Below are 10,946 nucleotides of genomic sequence, written 5' to 3'. Positions count from 1 at the left end.
AGAAAATTTGGGTTTTTCAGTGACTCTAGTTGTGGTTTTGGTGGCTCTGGCCACAACATTAGACAGCAGATACGGCCCCACTCCCAGGCTCTGCTGAGCTTTCTGGCCTGGGGCTTCCTGCCTTCCTGTGTCTTCTCACACAGATCTTCTTTCCAGGTTACCCTGCCCTCCTTAGGCCACGCCCCTGCCCAGACCCCACCTCTTTCAGAAAGCCTAGTTTAGCATCTGGGGCAAGATAGAGGCTTCTGTCTCCATTCCCAGCTCCAAACCTGGGTTTTCATTGCTATAGAAGATGGGCTCCTTGTGCCCCACACCTCCATGGACTGCCTATGGCTTCTGTCCTTTCCTGCCCCCATACTCAGTTAACACCACATGGGAAGCTGACAGAGCCAAGACTCAGTTCCCTCTATCCTCCACCACATGGGAAGCTGGCAGAGCCAAGACTCAGTTCCCTCTATCCTCCATCTTCTAGGTGCCCTGCCAAGCCTGCAATTGTAACCATGGTGCTCAGAGTCAAAGCAACTGACCTTGCTGGCTCCTCTGAACTATCCAGGCCTGTGGGGGGGAATGGGAGGGAGACTTCCTCAACCTTGTGCCCCTCTTCAGAGCTGAGCTGCTTGGGGCATGGGGACTTGCTAGGGTGTCCCAGGAGGGAAGGCTAACGCTCCCCAGGCTCCTCTAGATGGGCCCCCAAGCTCTCTGAGCCTCAGTTTTCCCAGCTGTCCAATGGGATCTCCTAGCTCTTTGAAGATGGTGACCTTTGAGAGGATAGCTGTGTTGTCCAACCCAGCACACACGCAGCTGGGTAGGTACACCTGGCTAACAACCCCTGGAGTACTCAGTCAGCCACAATGGGGGCAAGGTGCTGGTTATTCTTCAAGAGGTATTTGAGCTGCTCCTAAGTATGTGTTTGTGAGTTGTGTGTGTTAGTATGTAAAACTGCTTCCAGACCATCTAAACCACTTGCTTTTATAGGACAAGCAATGCCACCCCTTGGCAGTACTTGGTATAATTGCTACCAGCCTTGTGAATAGGCTGACCAGGTCCCACTTCCCCCACAAATGTTTGTCTACATGTGTTCGCCTGTCTCAGGCAATGAGATGCTGGCCCTTGGTGTCTGAGCATGGTGAATTGCCCTTCCCACTTCTTTTGGCTGTCCATCAGTTCACTGAAGTTTTCTTCCAGGTCCGATAGGATGAGGAGGAGAAAGAGGAGAGGCTAGGAAATGGGGGTGGAGGGGGAGGGATGAGACAGTGCCAGCAAAGGGAAGTGGGTGAAAAGATACAGGAGTTGCAGGAGAGGGGAAGAAAAATCAGCCCCCCACCCTGCCCCTCCGGCATTGTCCCTAGGCCTAGCATCGGCTCACCTTGCCATCCTCTCAGTTTTCTCAATAATTTATGGACTTCAGAGTGTAATAACTATCAATAATACACAGGCAATAATGTTGTACAGCTCTGCACACAGTTGTGTTACTCCTCATGTGTGCAAGCCTGGGTCCTGCTCACCCCGCTCACCCAAAACAGGATTCCCAGGACGTGGGAGAAGCTCTGGGCTGGCCGAGGAAGCAGTGTAGGGTGTCAGTGCACTACTCATCTTACCTAGTTGCTTCATTCCATCCCCAGAGCAGCAATAGGCCTCAGATTCCCAGCAGGGCTAACTTAGTTCTTCCTTAGTGTCTCTGCCCCAAAGCCCAAGACAGAAGTGTGTGCTTAGTCCCAAATCCACCACCCAAGTGACTGGTGGTGCCCTCTTACACCTGCCATGCCATGCCACCTCAAAGCAGCCAGGACTCAGGGAGGTGCCTGACTAAGAAGCTGACAGAGGGCTTTGAGGCCACCAGGAACCAGACAATGGGCTGGGTCATGGAGAAAGGTCCTCCATGCCTTTCAAGCAGTGACTAAGCATGCAGAAAGCAGAGGGAACTCGGGCACACAGATCTGTGTCCTCAAACTTCTGTAGACAGGTCAGTAATACACTGTGAATGGAGCCAGCTGGACCAGAGGCTGTGGGGACGGTATCCTATCTAGAATAAGGGATGGCCATTGGCTATTAGCAGACATCACCACATGGGTACCTGGCCCACTCACCTGTCAGGAAGAAATGGAAATGTGCATTTTCTCTGCAAAAGATCCTGATATTTGCCCCGGCCTGCGGGGTTTCGTCAACAGGAGCCCGAGGGGGAATTGACCTGAATGAGAGACAAACCAGACACAAGGAGGGAGACCAAGACAGGATTCTGATCAAGGTCTCAAACTTTATTTTCGCAGGGCAGCTTATATAGTAATCAGCAAAGGGTAACTCACACAGACAGGGTCATTAGGTTGCTAGGTTACAGAACCATGGGATGGTCCTTCTCAGGACAGGGACTGAGTAAAGTTTACAAGGTTGTTAATTAAAACTAGACAAGATGTTAGGCTTAACAGGCAAGGTTGTAAAAGCATCAAACATTCTTATCAGCTAAGACTTATAGTGTCTTCTTGTTAGAGCATGACAAACAGTGCCAGATTTTCTTATCAGTTAAGTTTTATAGTTTCTTTAAGTTACATCCTGACAGCCATTTTGGCTCCCGGCATCTCCTCCCTTTTTATTATAATTAAGAGGCCAATTATTACTTTGGTGGGGGTGGAAGGCCCAGAACATAGCCAGTGCTTTAGAAGACAGTTTTTGTACAGTTATATCGGGAATGGGGGCATTAACCCATGGAAGGAAGTAGGGACCCATCCCCCTAAAGTGTTTTAATGATCCTTTTTGAGGGGAGAGGATTTTAAACGGATCCAACCTCTATGCAGATGGGTATGCTTCCACGAGCCCGAACGGCAATTGTTTATAGCCCTCGCCGGCAGATACCGCTAGGTTCTACCCTCCCATAGGTGCCCATGGCATATGTGTCTAGCCGGTCCGGGTTCCGGCTGCCTTGGAGCGCAAGGCTCTCTGTCCTGGCCACACAGGTAGCAGGACACAGTGACCGAACCGCTGTTGTCCTGCCTTTGGCTGGCCAAATCCAGCCTATGATAGTGAATTTGAAGGGGTTTAGATGCAAGGGAGTCAATTTGCTGTTTTACAAAGCTCATAATTCTATTAAAAATACAGGGGCCGACAGCCACAAAAATTAACATTCCAAGCAGAGGGCCTAGTAAAGGGAGAAGATAGGGAAGGAGTCCGTTCAGTCCGGTCCACAATGGGCTGTCAAACAGTTCTTGCCTCCGTTTGATCAGGTCCTCCTGGAGGCTTTTGACCTTGTCTCTAAGGATCCCAGATTTGTTGGCATAAAAGCAGCAGCGTTCCTGTAAAGCTAAGCAAATCCCTCCCTGTTCTGCAGTAAGTAAATCCAGTCCCCTCCTGTTTTGTAGGACTACTTCAGCCAGGGAGTCAATTTGATCTTGAAGATCGTTTATGGTGCTGGATAGTGCCTGAACATCCTCTATTAATTGATTAGACAGTTTTGCATAAGAATGTACAGCTACTCCCAGGCCTGCAGTTCCCGAGCCCAGGGCAGCAGTTACACCTAGTCCTGCCAAAAGGGGTATAAGTTGAACTGCTCTTTTCTTTCTTCCTCCTATCATATCAAAACTAGGAATGGGTAATGGTTCACTACCTGGAACAATGTCTATGTCTGGAAGTAACAAAGCAACCACACACAATCCGGTCCAGTTAGCAGGAAGCATAGAGAAAGCCAAGTTTCCTCCACATACAAATATCCTTCCTTTTGGGGGGCAAAGGGGGCTTGTGGGAGAAGAATAATTAGTTTCTTGTAAGCATTTGCCAAATGAGATCAGGCCCACATCTATATCTAGGCTATTATTTTGGAAATCACCATATATGCAAATAGAAAAATTACCAACAGGTTGTATTTTAAAAGGCAGACTTGGACTGCAAGTAAGATTGTTATCTGTAAAATTAATTAAGTTATCAGAGGGAATAGCAAGGGGCATGGGCGTTCCTAAAGATATGCATAACCAGCAATCATTAGCCAATTCGGGGTTGGAAGTATTTAGGATGTTAAGTGTGGCCTTTAGGATATCCGAGGTATGGACATCTAGATTTGTTTCCTTGGGCCTTGGGAGGGCCAAGGGGTGGTAATCAATTTTGGGGTAAATTTGTCTTTCTAGTTCCTCAAGCCTTTTTTGTACTTCAGCTTCTCTAATTATATCTGTAGGTCCTCCTCCATCAGAGATATGAATAGGGGCTTTAGTGGGCCAACAGGCATCAGCACCTGGGGTGCCCATGCAGGAGGCTTGAGTGTATTTATTGTTGCCCACTACTTGAGGAAAATTGGACCAATCGCCTCCCTGAACTGCCAGTTTATTTTTTTGTAATATGGCAGTAAAATATCTTTTGCCATCCGTACCAGTGCATTCCTGTACAGTGGAATAACAAGAGGAGTGCATTTGGGTAACATAGCTACAACTCTGGGGACATTTTCCAGGAATACCATTATTGGATGGTATAATTTTTGGTTTATTGATGCATATCCATTCTTGTTTTCTAAAACCTCCTGCATTACTAGGCTCCATCTGAAGGTATGCAGTGCTAGTGCCACAGTCAACAACATTAGTATATCGTTTAGGAATGGTCTTAAATCGTCCTCCCTGACACTCACATGGGGGACCAAAAAGGGCTTTAAGCAATTCTTGTTTGTTTATCGGGGCCCCCAATCCAGCATGAGTTGTGAAGGGCAGGGCCAACAGGATTGTTGTTATAAAGGTCCAGGTCATTCCTGAAAAAGAAAAAGGTGTTCTCAGGGGATCATGTTTCCCTGGAAGATAGGTTATGATCAACAGGTTTAATCAAACGTTCAGGAAGCCAGCGTGCTGCACCTTCTTTGTTGTCAAATATACAAGCAGACCCTCGACCCCAGATTAATACAGGGTCCGGGCCTTTCCATTGAAAGGTCAGTGGATCTTTCCACATAACAGTAGCATAATTATGAATTGTTTGTGGATGCCAGAAACGATCGGCTGCAGATTTTCCATTAGCGTCTAAAGTTAAGAAATTAATGACAAACAAGGCATGATGAAGAATATTTTTGGGGGATCCTTTTGTGGGGTAAAATTCCCCCGTTTTTAATTTCTGAAGAGTATTTTTAAGAGTTTGGTGAGCTCGTTCAACAATTCCTTGGCCTTGAGGGTTGTAGGGAATGCCAGTAATATGTTTTATTTGTAATTGGCCACAAAACTGTTGAAAGTTTTTCCCTGTATACCCAGGGCCATTATCAGTCTCAATAAGTTTGGGCTTTCCTATGACTGTTAGACAATTAAGTACATGGGCAATAACATTTTTAGAGGCCTCTCCAGTGTGGAGGCTGGCAAAAATAAAGCCACTAAAAGTGTCAATAGTGACGTGAAGATATTTAAGATTACCAAAAGAAGGGACGTGGGTAACGTCCATTTGCCAAATTTCATTAGGGACCAATCCTCTGGGGTTGACACCTAAGTGAGGGATTGGTAAAAAGGTGACACAATTGTGACATTGTTTGACAATTTGTCGTGCCTGCTCCCTGGTAATGTTATAGAGGAGGCGCAGGGTTTGGGCATTAAGGTGATGCAGAGAGTGAGCTTCTTTTGCTCGAGCTATAGAGTCACATTCGATCAAAAGGGCAAGTTGAGTTGCTTGATCAGTTACTTTATTGCCTGCTGTCAAGGGCTCTGGGAGACCAGAGTGAGCACGAATATGTCCTATATAAAAGGGACAATGTCTAATTAAAATATGTTGTTGGATTAAGGAAAACAATGGAGTGGCATTTGTAGTTGGTTTAATATAGGATACTGTTTCAAGTAAGGGAATGGAGTGGGCAATATAAGCGCTATCTGTATACAAATTAAAAGGAGTATTAGGTAACTGAATAAACACTTGTAAAACAGCAAAAAGCTCAACCATTTGTGCAGAGCGATAAGGGGATTGTAGGGAAGTGGTTTGGTTGTCAATAGTAAAGGCTGCCATTCCATTTGAGGACCCATCAGTAAACACCAGGGAAGCGTGGGAAAGAGGTTGACGAGAAGTTTGAGTGGGGAAAACAAGGGATTGGTATTTTAAAAATTGGAGGAGTTTATCAGCAGGGTAATGATTATCAAAGATTCCTTGAAAAGAAATGCAAGACACCGTCCAAGTGTCATCATTTTGCATTAGCCACTGAATCTGAGTGGGGGAATATGGCAATATTATTTTATAAGGGTCTCTGCCAAACATTTTTCTGCTATGTTCTCTTCCAACTTTAATTAGTTCTGCCACCCAGGTGGCATAAGGGGTGAGAACTTTAAGCGGGGAGGCAGGTAAATGAACCCAAAAGAGGGGTCCCTCTTGCCAGAAAACTCCAGTAGGTGTAAAGCTGGTGGCACAAATAATAAATTGGAGGGGTTTATTGTAAGAAATAAAAGTTACTTGTTGATTTGTGATGGCAGTTTCTACTATCTTTAAGGCCTCTTGGGCGGGGGTAGTTAGTGACCGACTAGAGGTTGGATTTGGGTCCCCTTTAAGGATGTCAAATAAAGGCTTAAGTTCACCAGTGGTTAGTTTAAAGTATGGCCGAAGCCAATTAATGTCTCCTAAAAGTTTTTGAAAATCATGCAAGGTACACAAATGAGAAGTCTTAATCTGTAATTTTTGACTAGTAAAATAACAATGACCTAAAATAAGACCAACAAATACTTGCCAGAGTTCTGCTGTAACACTTAGAAAACAGCAGACTGAATGAGATCCATGTGCCATCAAATCAAATCATATTATTTAACCTTACCTTACCAGCAGGTGGAAGAGAACACAAATGAATAACAATCAAGAGGGCAAAGGATCAAGACAATGTAAAAGTCTCAGCTTCAGTGGATCCCAAGTGGCTTATGTCTTACATCCCGAATCAGTAGGCCAGCAGGAGGGATGGGTTGGATCTGGGCAAGGCTGTAGTGGCATCTCTGAGTCCCCTGGATAGATTGTCACACCTTCTTCTGGGTTTCCTGCAAATTTCTACACAGACTGGTTAAAGACATTTGAAACCTTCCAGTATTCCTTGGTTGTTTACCCTGAGTACTCTGGCTTTTGTTGGCTGGTGCCCTACTGGTTTAAGCAGGTTGACAACTTTAAAAGATTTTAGAAGGCTTGGGCCTTTAACCATCTTCTTAGTCACAAAATCCACAAAGACCAAACGCCAACAAAGTCTTCTCTCTGCAGCAGCCACGGCAGTTTCTGAGACATGGGGGGGGCGGGGGGAAGATACCAATGCTTCCCCAATGCAACCCTGTGGCCACCAAACACAACTCTGATGCTTTTAACCTTGGAGTAAATCTTGGTTGCAACTCTGTCATGATAGGCCTGCTATAAATCCAACTCTAATCTTGGGAGGGGGTGGGGCAGAGCTGGGCCTGTCAAAATCTTTACAGGACTCATAGATTTCCTGAACAGTTTTCCATGAAAGAGAGAGAGAGTGAGGAATCAGTGAAACTAGGCAGTTTGGGAGCAGACTGTGGAGGCAGCTTCCTGTAGCCACGGACTGCCACAGTCCACACAGCTAGCGCAAGTGCATCTAGCACATATGTCGACCTGAATCCTATAAAGCAAAATATTAATCCTGGGTCAGGAAAATACAGGTTAGCAGCCACATTTGTATACTTGTTTTAAAATGACTCTTGTCCCTTGATCTTAAAGAGTTTATGAGAGCACAGAAAAGAATGGAGAAGCAAAATCTTAATCTATACCAAAGAATTGTCAGGATTAGATGTACACTTGACTTTTAACATAGATAGAAATAAAGAATAAAACACTGGTTTTACATCAAGGTACTTATATCACGTGCTGTATATTAGAACTTTTTGGAGTTTTTCTTAGATACACTTGCTTGCACCCAAACATGGGTTTAAAACCTGTTTTTTTTTGTTGTTGTTGTTGTTTTACTTTTACCAACAGACATACAAACAGACAGACAAACAGACATACAGACAGTTGTGCACAAGCTTTGGGGCGCGCTTAGAATTGTTTTTTAATTGGCCATGTAAATTTTCTGGAATTCCAGTAGCAAAATGATATTATTTTGCCCATATTTTAGAACCACGTGGTTAGAAAACAAAAAACTTTTTCAGCAAACAAAAATTTTCACAGATTATCTGAGAAGCCACATTTTGAGAAAGCAGTTTAGCTCCAATGAGGAGCTGAAATGGGACACTATGACCAGAGAAGGACCAGGAGATGGGAGACAGGGCATGAGCAGAAAGAACACAGACATGTGGCAAGGCATAATGGCAAAGGAGCTGGTCAGAGCCTTAGCAGGCTCACAGCAAGACAGCTTCACCTCCCAGCATTTGAATTGCAAGGCACCTTTGAATTGCAAGACCACAGTTCCAGAGTTCAGGGTGGGCTTCCACCTCCAACCAATTCTATTGTCCACCATGTGCTGAATGCTAGAGAAAACTTAGGATTTAGCCAAACAAGCAGAATTTAATGCAATCTCCAAACTTAACAAACATCAATAACAAGAATAAAAAACCTTTCTTTGTGTCTTTCAAAACAGATGTTAAACAAACATTGGTACATTTGGAAGCTAGTACCAGCCCATCACATATCACAAGCAGGCAGGTAGGCAGAGTTTAGAGAGAGGCAGAAAAAGAGAGAGACAGAGAGAACTTCGTCTGCCCAAGCACTCATAGAAGTTAAATAAAATATTCCAAATTTGTAAGGCTGGGCTCAAACTTGAGCAGCTTTTAGATTGTGCTCCTCCCATTGTAGAGCACTCGGTCAGGAGAAGTTACCTCAGTGGTGTTAGCACTTCCCTAGCCTCAGTAAGACGTCCGATAAAATCACTATACGGCTCATGGGGCCTTTGTCGAATCTTGGCGAGGGAGGTGATAGCAGATCCCTGAGAGGGAAGGCTTTTCCAGGCTTTAAGGGCTGCATGCTGAATTTGAACAAGCAGACCCGGAGGAAATTTAGCCTGCTTTTCATTAGTATTAAATGGTTTATCGCCTAACAATTTTTCTATGGTCCAGGATTTAGAATGGCCACCAGCAGACATATTGCGTCGGGCTATGTCCTGACATCTATCAGCATAATCAGCTTTCCATAGGAGGAAATCGCCCCGTGTTAGGGTGGCTTTGGTCAGCATGGCCCAGTCATTAACTGTAAGCCATTCATCACTTAGCGATTCTAGAAGGGAGATGGTAAAAGGAGCAGTAGGGCCATATAAAGAAACTGCATTTTTTAGTTCCTTAACATGTCTGAATTTGAGGCGGCGGTATTTTTGAGCTCTGATGATCAAAGCCTCGCTGTCCTGTTCCTCCTCTGAACTTTCTGGCTCTCCTGTCTCTGATACCTCTTTTTCACCCTCCTCTTCACCCTCTGCCTCAGCCTCCTCTTCCTCCCCCTCTTCAGGTTCCTGAGTTGGAGTCTCACTGGGGGTATTCTTTGTTGATTTAATTTGGGAGCAAGTCACAGGGAAGGCGTGAAGAGTTTGTTTAGATTTCGGCTTAGCTTTGCTTAAAGAGGTGGGAGGAGATGTTAACTCTAAGTCAAGATCTCACAACTGTTTAAGTAGCTGAGACCTTTCCTTTTTGGCTTGAAGAAGGGCTTTTAAGGACTGAGCCTCCCAGGAGAGTTTAGCTGTTGCTTGTCTGGTTATTTCCTCAAGATCGGGGGAATCGGCAAGAGTGGGAGCACAAAAGGAAGGTGCTGTATTATAAGGAGGTGGCCGTGTGCTGGAAGCGGCCAAGGGGGGGGCCAGTCAGGATTATGGTATTTGGCTGCCTCCTCCCCTAAAGTGGCCCTATCTCCCGGTGGCTAAACCAGAGAGGGCCGGGTAAATGGACTTTGGGCCCCTAGGCTGGGGATCACTGCTGACTTCAGGCATGGGAATGGAAACAGAAGGACAAGGAGACATAACAGAGGGAGGGCGGGGCCTTATAGCAGGCTCCTTGTGGAGAGAAGCCTGGCTCCCTTTGAATTTTTCTTTTAGGAAAGTTTCACTATCCTCAACTACCTTGGAAACATCCGCCTGATAATGGCGGACTTGTAGAACCTCATGTATAAGATTCCAATAGGAGAAGGCCTGCACAGGTACCTTCTTGGGACCAAAAGTCTGACAATAGTCTTTAAGGCAATCTCCAACACGACACCATCTTTTTTTATCTATCGTCCCTTCTTGTGGGAACCATGTACAAATATCTTCCAAAAATATAAAAATCTCTACTAAGTCTTTTTTCTTAACCCGTACTCCTCGTGCCTTGATAGAGGCCTTTAGCCCCCGGAGAAACAGCTCACACTTGCTGAGTGTTTGTCCCATAATTGCGTCGCCTCTCTTACCTCACGGATCTGTATCGCAGATGGGCATTTCTGCGGTGATCTCAGTGCGGATCTTCACTCACCGGCTGGGTGGCGATCCAATGAATGGTGCAGCTGCTCTATGAGGTCGACGTTCAGACCAAACTCCGTTCCTCGAGCCCCACGTTGGGCGCCACTCTGCCCCGGCCTGCGGGGTTTCGTCAACAGGAGCCCGAGGGGGAATTGACCTGAATGAGAGACAAACCAGACACAAGGAGGGAGACCAAGACAGGATTCTGATCAAGGTCTCAAACTTTATTTTCGCAGGGCAGCTTATATAGTAATCAGCAAAGGGTAACTCACACAGACAGGGTCATTAGGTTGCTAGGTTACAGAACCATGGGATGGTCCTTCTCAGGACAGGGACTGAGTAAAGTTTACAAGGTTGTTAATTAAAACTAGACAAGATGTTAGGCTTAACAGGCAAGGTTGTAAAAGCATCAAACATTCTTATCAGCTAAGACTTATAGTGTCTTCTTGTTAGAGCATGACAAACAGTGCCAGATTTTCTTATCAGTTAAGTTTTATAGTTTCTTTAAGTTACATCCTGACAGCCATTTTGGCTCCCGGCAGATATTTATATATATGTGTGTGTGTGTGTGTGTGTGTGTGTGTGTGTGTGTGTGTGTGAATGTAAATGTCCTGGGGCT

The sequence above is a fragment of the Perognathus longimembris genome, chromosome 2 (assembly GCF_023159225.1).
Source record: "Perognathus longimembris pacificus isolate PPM17 chromosome 2, ASM2315922v1, whole genome shotgun sequence".
NCBI lineage: Eukaryota > Metazoa > Chordata > Mammalia > Rodentia > Heteromyidae > Perognathus > Perognathus longimembris.
The sequence above is the reverse complement of the archived record's forward strand: the minus strand, read 5'-3'. Positions refer to the sequence as shown.